This window comes from Camellia sinensis, chromosome 12, assembly GCF_055761805.1.
Source record: "Camellia sinensis isolate YWXY chromosome 12, ASM5576180v1, whole genome shotgun sequence".
In the NCBI taxonomy this organism is placed as follows: Eukaryota; Viridiplantae; Streptophyta; class Magnoliopsida; order Ericales; family Theaceae; genus Camellia; species Camellia sinensis.
Window position 1 is genome coordinate 36,403,907 of NC_138972.1, and position 12,669 is coordinate 36,416,575.

The 12,669-nt window shown below is 34.4% G+C and overlaps 1 long non-coding RNA gene across 2 annotated transcripts; it reads left to right on the forward strand.

Moving 5' to 3' along the window:
- The first annotated feature begins 4,198 nt into the window (after positions 1 to 4,198).
- LOC114315262 (uncharacterized) lies at positions 4,199 to 12,327 on the forward strand. Of its 2 annotated transcripts, XR_014345744.1 has the most exons (4): positions 4,199 to 4,531; positions 5,257 to 5,293; positions 7,418 to 7,481; positions 10,643 to 12,327. It is a non-coding gene; the product is annotated as an uncharacterized LOC114315262 (long non-coding RNA). The 2 variants fall into 2 exon arrangements; XR_003647716.2 differs by lacking the exon at positions 10,643 to 12,327 and having other exon boundaries at positions 7,418 to 8,911.
- Positions 12,328 to 12,669: the final 342 nt, after the last annotated feature.

Consider the following 12,669-nt stretch of genomic DNA (forward strand, 5'->3'; position numbering starts at 1 on the left):
AATTTCATTTTTTCAATTAATCTTGTTAAATAAAAAATTCTGACAGCGGAGTATTTATAATTTTCTAAATCACAGAAGGCAATCTATATTTTTAAGCAAATCTTTAGGAGTGGATTTGAAATTAGGGGAATTGCTTATCAGTGGAAGAGGGGGGAAAAAAACAAAGAGGACAATTCTGTTTACACACCATAATCACTCTTAGTTCACACCATTATCTCATATATATATATATATATATATTTATTTTTTTTTTAATTACCATTATGCCTTTAATGAAATTAGCTTTTAGGACAAAACCCTAAATTCCCTCAACCACACCAGACACCATCATCATTAACAACAGCCACCAGTCATTTCTTTCTCAACCTAGTCATTATCGTCGCCGCTTTCCAACTCCATCCTTGTCTTCGCCACCATGCAACCACTACCATCTTCGTCGACCCACCACCATTGTGCTTTCAAACCCTAACAACTTAACACCATCGCAACTGACCTCCGATTAGCGACTGATCACACGAAGTCCATATATGTTTGAAGAGAAGAGAAAGAGGGAGAGATTTGTGGCGCTGTGACAACGGAATTACAATGGGTAGAGGCTGCGGTGTGGTGGAGTAGCAGCGGTAGAGGCTACGATGGTAGTGAGGCAACAGAGGTAAGAGATGGTGACCGGAGAGGTCAGGTAGGGGCACCAAGGAAGGAAGGAAGTGTTGAAATGAGGAGGGGAGAAGAGTAGTTGTCGGCGACTGGCGGTGGACAGTGAGCAAGGAATAGGGTTAGGATTTGTTTGAAGAGATAAGGGTAATATGGTATTATATGAAAATTGGTGGTGTGTATTGAGATAAAATCAATATATTTAATTTGTGTGTGGTGTGCACTGAGTAAATGGTATGTATTGAAAGTAATTGTGGTGTGTAAATAGAAACCCCAATATATATATATATATATATTTGCCAAAACATGGAGGGTGCAAATTGTTCTATGGTGAAATTGAAAATTTGTAAGAATGCAAGTCACCCCCCATGTTTATGCAAATTTTTCTTTTTTATTTCACTGTAAAGTAATTTTTCCTTTGTAATTTATCTTATAATTTTATATGAAATGATGTCTAGACTCCAGATCATAAAAATAAAATGATTAATTGTTTATTCCAATTTATTTGATTAGGGCACACATATTCTTATAGGATCCTCATATAGGATCCTCACTTTGATTCTTCTATTAGTTTATACTAAACTCCAAAGTAAAAGTTACTTTTTAAAAACCTTTTGGAAACTTTAGTAGACTATCAATATGCTTTCCAATTAGACTTTTAAATATAAATTTTGGAAAGGTGGAGCCCATATTGGAGCTAAATTGAGATATCAAATTTCTTTACGTTGTGTTTGTTTGAGAGATTTAAAAAAGAAAACGAAAAAGGTGTGTGAAAACATTTCACTATCCTTTTCTATTTCTCTTTCTAAATTCTTTTTTAAATCCTCTAACTAAACACAGCCTCAGTGAAGGAGTCCTTTAAACAAATAAGGTAATTGTTTTCCCAAAATATTGACAAGGTTAAAGAAAACACAGAAAGAAAATGAAAAGAAAAAAAAGCATACTATTGTGACATTATGACCTTATAGTTTCTTGCTTTTACATAATGGCAAACAAAAAATATAAAAACATTGAATGCAATATTCTTTTGAGTGAAATGTGTATTGGCTTAGATATACAATTAGGATAATTAATATAATCTTTTGAGTATAGAGCGCATTCTTGTATGCTTATAAGGAACAATTTGGTAAGTTCTAATCTAAAATTGACAGGGATAGGTAATTTCTTATGCTCAATTTTTTTACTTGAAAAGTCCAATCGTATTTCTTTCACTGGGCCTCAAAAGCATGTAAAAGCAATTACAATTCAAGTTCAAGTAAGTAAACTAGGCAATTTGTTGTGCTTTGAATTATTTCCCAATAATGGAATGTGGATATGAACAAATGGAAACGAACAACACTAGGAAAACCAAAAAATAAATAAATAAAATAGAAGAAATGAAAATGTTACTATAAGTAACACCACATTGTGGTGTCAAAATATCCTCTATCTACTCTTTCTTATTTTATTGTCTTAGGTCATCTCCTTATCATACAATTAATCTCGCTGTCTTGATCATATAGTGGAGAAGTAACTTAGGACAGATGATAGAAAAGATTCCATTTTACACATAGCACATAAGTAGATAACAAAATGGAGGTAAACTACAATGACACGGCACCATAGGTCACAAGACTATACACATATATATGTTGGTGTTTAAATGTATTTATATTATTTTAATTTTAAATTGGTATTAAGCCATGTGATATTGGTATCATCATTTCTGCTATATTTCTGTGTTGAATGATATAATCAGTTAAGAGCAATTGAAGAGAATCTAATGCTCTTTCATCCATTAATTTGGTGTAATTGTATTTTGCATTGATGGAGTTGAATGGAAATTGGAAAGGTGAGAATTGCTTGGAACAAGTGCAACAGGTGGTGAATTTACTTAAACACTAACTCAGATTTTTTTTTTTTTATTTTTTTTTTATTTTTAACTTATCAGCAAAGAGAATAAACTTTATCGATGTACTTTGGGTTTGATTATTTATTCTTCTATATATAATACCATATATACAGATATTATAGTGTGACCAGCTCCTCTATAATTTTGTATTGTGATTATGAAGAGAGTTATCAGATAATTTGTAAAGGTGTTTTTTTACAGTAGAGTTTTAGACTTAACGACTTGTGCAAGAGTGATCTGAGTCAATACAACTATAAGTCGGACTATAGTTAACATGTACTGTTCTGTTACACCGGAAATAAAGGTTTTGATCAACCAAGAAGAGTTTGAATTTCTTTAAAGAGAGCAAAATTATGGTGTCTAAGGCCGAATTATTGTATATCCATGTGATGTAGGTGCTATCATTTTAGTGATAGTGGATATTTTATAAACACATATTTGATATAGCAGACGAGACGAGGACATAGGCAAAGTTACCCAAACCACATAAATTTTGAAATCTTTTCATAATGATTTTATGATTCTTACCAATATTTATTTTTGATTTCATAATTATTTATTTATTTTGATTATTGTAACAACCCAATGTATTCTCATGTGAAAGAAATTAGGTGGCTGAGATCATAGGCCACCCGTGAGGATATATGCCTTTGGGGCTTTTGTTTCTTAGACTTCAAAAAAGGAAAATTTGGCCATATATCCCTTAGGAGGCACTTTTTTTGTTTTTTGGTGAATACTTCAGGAGGCACTTATCTTGTCAAAAGGATAAGAATTATATGAATACTTTCAAACGCCGTTAGTATTTTAAAATATCCTTCTTATCATTCTCATAGTTACTGTTTGTCTCCACTATCTCAGATGAGATTGATGACTTCAGATCTGAGATTTGTTACCTTAAATTTGAAAATCGATAGTTCATTTTCTCTTTCTTTTTGACTTTGTCTCTCTCTCTCTCTCTCTCTCTCTCGTTCACTCCTCCTGTAAACCCTTATTTTTTGTTCGTTTCCTTTTTTTTATTTGTTCACAGGTAAAATCGCAAATTTTACTCTGATTCAGAGTAAAATTTTACTTTAATTCAGAGTAAAATTTTATTATAAATCAAAGTAAAAATTTTGTTCTTTAACAAAAAATGAGAGCTGTGAGTGAGTTTTGCAGTACTGAATTTTTTTTGTATCCTTTTGACAAAAAATGAAAGCTTTGAGGGACTTGTGATCAAATCTTCCCAAAAAATAAATAAAATAAAAATTGATACCTTTGGATAAAGAAAGGTATAAAAAAGCCAACTGCCTGTGAAGCACTACAAGTTTCCTTGAAGGAGACTATTTACTTCAAAAATAAAAAAGTTTCTTAAAGGCTGCGTTTGAGTGCAAGTCTGGGTCTATTAAAATTATAATAATAAATAAACGAGTCTTTGGTTTACAATTGCAAGTAAACTTTAATTTGAGTGCCCAACTTTGTTGTTGTCATTACAAAAAAAGTCGCTTATGATTGGCGTTTGTGTGAAGATGTTTTAAATAATGTAGTGATATATCTCAATAATCAACGCGTGTTTCAAGGTATGATGGTCTCAATGAGCCAAGTTTATTTAACTTAACAGACACGTAACCCTATATCTATTCAAATCATTCTAGTTATTAAAAAAAACATAATCTCACCATCTCACACACCGTTCTTCTCTCTCGCGATTAAAATCGATCTTTCTTACTCTAGTTGTTTTTCATCGAACTCAATCTTGATCTCTCTCGCAAATCGCATATCTGAAACCGAACAAGAAAGTCAATATAATCTAATCGAAATTTGAACTCGATCTGATCTGAGCTCTCTCACATTTTGTTAGATCTTCTCTCGCTCTAGCTGTTTATTGAACTTGATCTATCTCGCAAATCGCAGATCCAAAATCGAACAAGAAAGTTGATCTGATTTGATAGAAATCTGAACTCGATCTGATCTGATCTCTCTCGCATTTTGTTAGATCTGCCGATTAACAAGGTTTAAAGCAAGCCATTGTTATTTTGTTTTTCACTTACAAGTGTTAATCGGTGTTTGAGTTTGAACTATCAGATATACTTTCTCATTGTCAAATTAGATTTGTTGATTAACTATTTATTTTTCCACTCTCAGATTAGATCGATTGAATAGATCGATCTCTCTTACTCTTTATCTCTTGTACATTTTTCAGATCAATTAGTTCCTCTTCAAAAGTGATTAATCTCTCTTACTTCTGTTTGGAATTTAGGCATGGTGGAATTCAATATGTGATACAAGTGATGATACACCAATGGATCTAAAGTTAATTTTGATAGTTTTTGTATAATTAAATTTTTTGATTTACATAGTATCAACACCATCTAAATCATAGCAACAAAAAATATGAAAATAGTTTATTTTCATCAATTTAGTTAAAATAGTTTATGTATGATTATTTTTTTGATTTACTTTTTTTGAAAATTGATAACTTTTTTCCCTATTCTTAAATTCCGTTTAGTCATACTTTGTTTGATACGCGTTTTAATACTATTCATTCTCTGAAGAAAATAGATAGTGCACATAGCTTCAAATCTAATGTTGCTATGATTGTTTGTTTAATTTTGTTTTATTATTAGTGATTTTGATTATATATATCTATATCTATATATATATATATATATATATTTTTGTGAATCTGCTTTCTTATTGGATAGTGTAAACTATGTTTTTTTCTTCTTCTTTTGCAGATCGATGCGGTACTTTAACTGGTTCTATAAGGACAAGGTACTTATTTTTTCTGATTAATATGCTTTGGGTTGCAATTCTAGGTTGTTTCCTTATTCATTGTGCTGAAAACATTGAATGTGTAGGTCAATTTCTAGTCTCTCTGATTCATTCTCTTCTTCATTCTTTATGATTTTAGTGCAATATACAATGCAAATATATCTTTTGCTTTTATCATAATTTGTATAAGAACTATATTATAATCTTGGTTGCATATTTTTTTGTATGTACATGAAAGGTGATGGTTCTATGGATCTTGATTTGTTTGTGAGGATTCACTGATACCACACAATTGTGATTTGGTTATTACAATGCCTAGATCTTGGATGAACCTTAGAGATACCCCTGTTTCTCTTATCTCTTCTAACATGGATGAACAAACCATTATGGCCCAATAGCTCATATATGCACCTTAAAGAATTTTTTTTTAAATTTTTTTTTTCTGGAATTAATTTACTCTGTGAAACTTGTACCTAGGACTAGTGTCTCTTTTGCTTTACTACAAGGACAATAAGCTATTTATGATAGTCTGATTCAGGATTTTTTTTCCTTTGTGTCAATAGCTCAAATTTTATTTGAACATTCTCTAATGAATGATATCCTTGCTTTCCCATACTGGTTATTCTCTAAAACTCTTAATATGTACTATTAATCTAGTCATTGTGCTCTCATGTGACCCATTTTATTTGGAACACAAGGCTTTTCTTTGTTGAAAAGTTGATATCCCATGATCAGTAAGAATGCATTTTTAATGAGCAATATTTTTGCTATGCTTGTTTATGCATATAAACTAGCAAATTAGCACTACGCCAAAACAGGGCATTAACGGCAATTTTTTTAACAGCGGTAACGAAAACCGCCGTTAAAGGTACTATTAACGGCGGTAACGAAAACCGCCGTTAATACCGCCGTTAATGACCGCGGTATTAACGACGGTAATGAAACCCACTTTTAACGGCGGTAACGGAACCGCCGTTAATGCCCACTTTTAACGGCGGTAACAAAACCGCCGCTAATGCCCAATCATTACCGCCGTTAATGACGGTGGTCTTTGCCGGCGGAGCTTCGGCGAAACTCCGACGTGCTCCGGCGAAACTCTGGCGAGCTCCGGCGAAACCATCTACAATAAAGTAAAAGTAATGTTTAAATATTTATTTAGGGAATATATTTCATGAAGAGTGGCTGTGGCAGAGTGGTTGGTGTTGGTGGATGAGAGGTCTTGGGTTCAAAACTTGGGGAGTGCAAGAAGAAAGAATTATTTTTTGAAAAATTTGAACCTATTTACGGCGGTAAAAAACCACCGTTTTTGGTCCTATATTACCGCCGTTTTTGGTCGACTTTTAACGACGGTAATTTGCCTTTTTACGACGGTTTCACTTTTTCCGACACACGCATAAACGGCGGTAACGAAACCGTCGTTAATACTGCCGTTAAAGGCTTTAACGGCGGTTTTACAGCCTTTAACGGCGGTAAAAAACCGCTGCTAAAGCCCAATTTTGGCGTAGTGTAGTTACATTTTAATGAGCAGCCTTCTGGGGTAGCTAGGGCAAAAAATGTATCACAAATATATTCTTCATTAACAGGTCATCAATGACTAATTTTGTAATCATTTTCTTTTTGTTTGGTTTATTTTATTTTATTTTTTTGATTGACAATGCTTTTGGATCCCAATATGCGGATCAAGGATCACGATTGAAAGCTGATTATGAGGTGACTTCGGACAAGGGTGGCTTCTTTCGATTTGCTAGGAATGAAACACAGGAAAAGAGTAGCTAGATGCCACCATTGGGTGTAGGAAATTATATAAGTGAAGCTCCTAAACGTCAATCACATTTTTCTCACTTTAGTCCTGACAATGCGCGCTCTAAAAGATTCAAGGTTCGAAACACTACACGTAGTACAAGTAAATGCCACTATATGTGCTAAAGATGCTTTTATTTCACAAGAAGGCATACAATTATGTTCATAGACATTTAAAAATATATGATTTGAATAGATGAAACATCAATTTTCGCAATATCTTGTATTCATTCTCCTTTGATATAGAAAGTTTATTGATACTATTAAACTGGAAAAATCACTCTAGATAAACTGACGGTGCCAAATACTTGTTTCCAAATGCAGGAATAAGGAAGCGAATGGATTTCTTAAAAGAGAAGTGAGCCCAAAAAATGGAAGCAGAGTTCTGGTATAGTTCAACAATTTAGAATTTGAAGCTTTGCATGGCCCCATTTGTTGTACAATATTTATTTTTTGATCACTTGTCAAATATTCTTAGATTTATGGTTCAAATCCCATAAACTATAAAAAGAAAAATCTAAGATTTATGGTTTCTTTCTCTATTTGATTCAGTAAATGTTTTTTCTTCTTGTTGTCTTTTCTGGTTTGTTTTGGTCCAACATTTTGAACATGATACACTCTAGGCTGTGCGCAGAGTGTAGTAACTAGTGATACATATCCTATTTGGCTGTAGAATTGTTACATAGCAAAACTAAACTGGTTGATTAACTGGGGTGTGACCGCAGGCAACAATAATTCTGTTGTGTTGTCGTTGAAAGTTGCTCTAGAAAATGGGAGATAGAAAGATGGGGATACAAAAGAATTAATATATTGCTCTTGTCATACATAATGTTTCATTTTTTAGTTGATGACATGATAAAGAGTTGTTTAATACTTTGTCGAATTGCAATGGATGACCTGGTGGACAAAGTGTTCACTCTCCAAGTGTGATTGCTAGGTTTGAGTATTATTGCTATGCAATGCAACTTTTCCTTTGCCTATTAACCTCTGCTATGGATTGTAAGAAACAAAAAACAAATACAAATACAATACTTTGCAAGAGTAGATAGTGATAGTTGATAGTTATGGTTTATCAAAATCTGTGGATGGAATGGAGATGCATCAGCTATTCGATAAAGAAATATGTTGTAATTCTTTTCTCAAATTGATTGTTAAGAATGACTATAGTTTGTTGATCAAGTTTGTTAGAATTAGTGGAAGATTGATCTTGGCTCAACAACACTTTAATCAACTATTATGTGTCCTGTAGCCCTTGGATGAGTTGCTTGGGCTTTAGTGTCCGTGTTTTCTACTAGTACTCTAGCTGTGTTTTCTCCTGGTGCTTCGGCTGTGGTTGTAGCTGTGTTGTGTTTTTATGAAATTTTCAATGACATTTTGTAATAACCCGACCCTGTCACCAACTTTACTTCCCTCATTATATGTGTGATTATATGTGTGTTTATGTGTTTGAAGCGAAACTCCATGTTTCAATGTGTGAATTACATGTTTATCAATTTGTATCTATCAGTTATGAGAAAATCTGTTGAAATTGTGACCTTTGGACTACAAATTGAAAGCCTTAGAGGCGCGATAAACTGAAATTGATTTTACAGTTATGATGAGCATGATTTTTCGAACATATTATGAAGTTTTGTAAAAATTTGATTCATAATGAATTAATTAGATTTATTTAAATTAAGCTCTTAATTAAGCCTTAAACTTAGACTTAATGAGTGAAGTCTTGTTAGACATACAATATATACATGAGCCTTAAGCCAGACTCAACCAAACATAATAATATCTCCTGGAAAGGGTTCTAGAGAAAGAAAGAAGAGAAAAGAGAGAAGAAGAAGAGAGCTCAATATAGGAGCTTGGAATTTGGGGATTCAATGGGAAAATCAAGACAATAGCTCAAGGTAAGTGTAAATCATCTAGACTACCCATTAAACTTAGACTTAATGGGTGAAGTCTTGTTAGACATACAATATATACATGAGCCTTAAGCCAGACTCAACCAAACATAATAATTTCTCCTGGAAAGGGTTCTAGAGAAAGAAAGAAGAGAAAAGAGAGAAGAAGAAGAGAGCTCAATATAGGAGCTTGGAATTTGGGGATTCAATGGAAAAATCAAGACAATAGCTCGAGGTATGTGTAAATCATCTAGACTACCCTAAATCTCTCTCTAATTTCTTAGCATCAAGCTTTAAAATGAAGTTTTTACACTCATAGAAGTTAGGGTTTTGGAATAATGATCTTATTTGAATAATTATCATGAAATTCATAGGAATTCATGACATTGTTTGATTTAAGAGTTGATTCTTGTATTTTGAGTTTGTCTTGAGTGAGATTGAGAGAAATCACCTTCTAATCTTTAGTATTTGCATGCTTTGAACTCATATATGTATATATGTTTGTGTATGTTTGTATATATCATGTAAAGATGAAGAAAATGAAGATAATATGGAAATTAGAGTTATATATGTCAAATTAAAATAATTTATGATCTACTTGAGTTTGGGTTTCATGTTTTATGATCATATGTTGTGTTTTTGAAATAAAAATGCTTGAATTGAGCCTTAGACATGTCTTTAAAAAGCTTGAAATTGTTGGATTTTCAGACTTCTCACACAGAGCCCAAGACTACACGTGCGGGGCTCACAGCCACACGTGCAGAAAATTGGGGAGAAAAGTTGGGCATTTTGAAATAAAAGCATGTGCGGGGCCGCATGTGCGGCACACCTCTCCACACGTGCGGTGAAGGACTTCCGCGCGTGCGGTAATTGGGAAAAAATACCCTTTTTGACCCTCTGAATATATTAATGTGTATATTTGATCCATCTGAAATTCTTAAAAAGGAGTAGAAAGTGAACGAAATGGAGAAATACTTAAAGTCAAAAAGCTAAGAAAATATGTATTGCTTATCAAGTTATGTGTATACCATGTGTAGGTCACTTGTCGGAAGGGACCGTTGCTTGACCAAATCACTGTGAGTAATAGTAGTGTAACGATATGTCGTATTTACGTATTTTTTTATTACGACTTACATATTGTTGATCATGAATGGCATACCTGATAGACGTTGTGTTTTGGTTAGAATAATTGAGCAATGGCATATGAAACGGACCCGAGGTCGTTCTGTTTCTGCTATGTATAATGGGCCCAAGGCCGTTATGTCTGATATGGATTGATTATGATTAAAGGCCCTAAGGCCGAGGGAGATGGAGACATGTCGATGTTCGAACTACCCTATAATGTTTAAAACAGCTGTTGATATGTTGGGCCTGAGGCCGTTGTGTACCATGTTAAGCCTAAGGTTGTTCTGTACTATATTGGGCCTAAGGCCGTTCCGTGTTATGTTGGGCCTAAGGTCGTTCTGTATCACGTTGGGCCCAAGGCCATTTCGTCTTATGTGGGCCCCGAGGCTGTTTTGGAATGTGATTACGAATAAGACATATATATGATTTATATCTTTATTCTGCAAGACATATGCTTATTCATATAAACCTCCTTGCATTATTATTACTCACTGAACCTTGCTCACTCCATATATATATATATATATTTATGTAGGTGATTAGCCCAGAGGCCAGCCCTACGTCAGCTTCAAGAGCCTTTTTGATGGACCTGTTTTGTTAAGCCTCCAAAGTTGGAGCCCTTTTGTTTGTTTTGTGGGGAGTTCCTTTGACGCCACATTTTTGTTCAAGTTTTGGTGGCTTTTATTGGACTCTTGGTCAATATGTAATTTTTGGGCTTCTAACTTTTTGTATGTACCTACATGTCATGGATTTGTATATAGATATAAACTATGTATGTGAACTCTCTCTCTATATTTGTGACTTGATGTTTAAAATCCTGGTATATAAGTACTGCTCAATGGACGTTTTGTTATTTATTTGCTTCTTCTTTAGGCCCCTTTATGATAAATTCTTTGTATCTGTCTAAGGCCATAAGTAATCAAGGGGTTACTGGCCGGTCATGATCCAAACTTTTAAGGGCGGGTTTGGGTCGTGACAATTGGTATCAAAGCACGCGTTATTCCCTCACACACGGGTCCATTTGAGCTTTAAGGAGTCTAAAAAAGACTTAGGTTCCCTTCATGTTACTTTCTTCTGATATGGATACACTATGGAATATAGTAACATGATTTGTAGATATGAACAATGCTATGGAGTATGAAATAGATAGTGTTAGTGTGTATTTGTGTATCTTTTCTATATGTATTATAATCCATTTCTATATAAATCATGGTGAGAATGACAACAGATGAAGTGGGAGATTCTACCTCTGCACAGCTTGATATGTTGGAAATGATGATTATGGATATAGCAGAAGCTATGTGACAACAACAACAACAACAACAACAACAGCAACCACCACCGCCACTAGTGCCTATACCACCACCAGTGGTGCAAGATCATCAAGCTGAGGATCGAACAATTGCACTTACGAAAGAGTTCAAGAAGATAAAACTGCCTTTGTTCAAGGGGGGAATTGATCCAATGAAAGTAGAGGTATGGGTACTTGGTATAAAAAAATTGTTTGAGGTCTTTCCATGCACCTAAGCATAGAAAGTACAGCTTGCTGCATTTACTCTCGAAGACGAAGCACAGAGATGGTAGGTGCTTACTAGAACTAAACATCAAGGATTGAATTGGGCTTGATTTTTGGAGCTTTTCTATGAAAAGTATTTTCCACAATGTATGCGAGATAAGAAAGTGATAGAGTTTGAGACTTTGAGCCAAGGGAATAAGACCGTTGCGGAGTATGAAGCACAATTTGCAGAGTTAGCCCGATTTGCACCACATATGGTGGATACAGGCTACAAGAAAGCAAGAAAGTTTGAAGGAGGATTTCGGAATGCCATCCTAGACCGGATTAATGTGTTGAAATTGCCTACATATGTTGATGTAATAGAAATGGTGATAATGGCTGAAGGTAATATAGCTACTCAAAGTTGAATCTACGAGTGAAAGGGAAAGAGACAGAATACGCAAGTACCAAGAGGACTGGTGTCATTACAGAATAAGAAACCGAATTTGGAGACCTCTAGTATTTCCGCCTCTACGTGTGACTCAGCGCCCATTTGTCTAGAATGTGGGAAGAGACACCGCAGGACTTGTTATCGGGTAACTGGGGCATGTTTCAAGTGGGGAAAGACGGGGTCACATAGTGAGAGATTACCCTCAGAAAGACTGAAAAAATGGGAATAGAACCACTACAAGTTCAGCCAGCTCAACTCCAGCTCCAACTACAAAGATTGCAACAAAACCCACCAATACTAGAGATAATGCTAGACAAGGACAAGTGTTTTCCCTCATTCCTGGTGATGACCAAAGCTTGAACTTTTTTGATTAAAATGTTCACCTCTAAAGGCTCTACACTTTATCTCAAAGCACTATAGTGGCGAGACTCACTGATTAAGGTAATTCGAAGATTCAATGCAAGAAATATGGAGTGAGAGACTTGAAAAATCAGTCTGGAGACCTTTTAAAGAGAGAGATTAGAAAAGTGACAAAAAAATCTTTTTCCCACAACTTTATACTAACAAACCGTTGAGCAACCAAAACACCATTCGAGTGTCAGACGAGAACACCGCT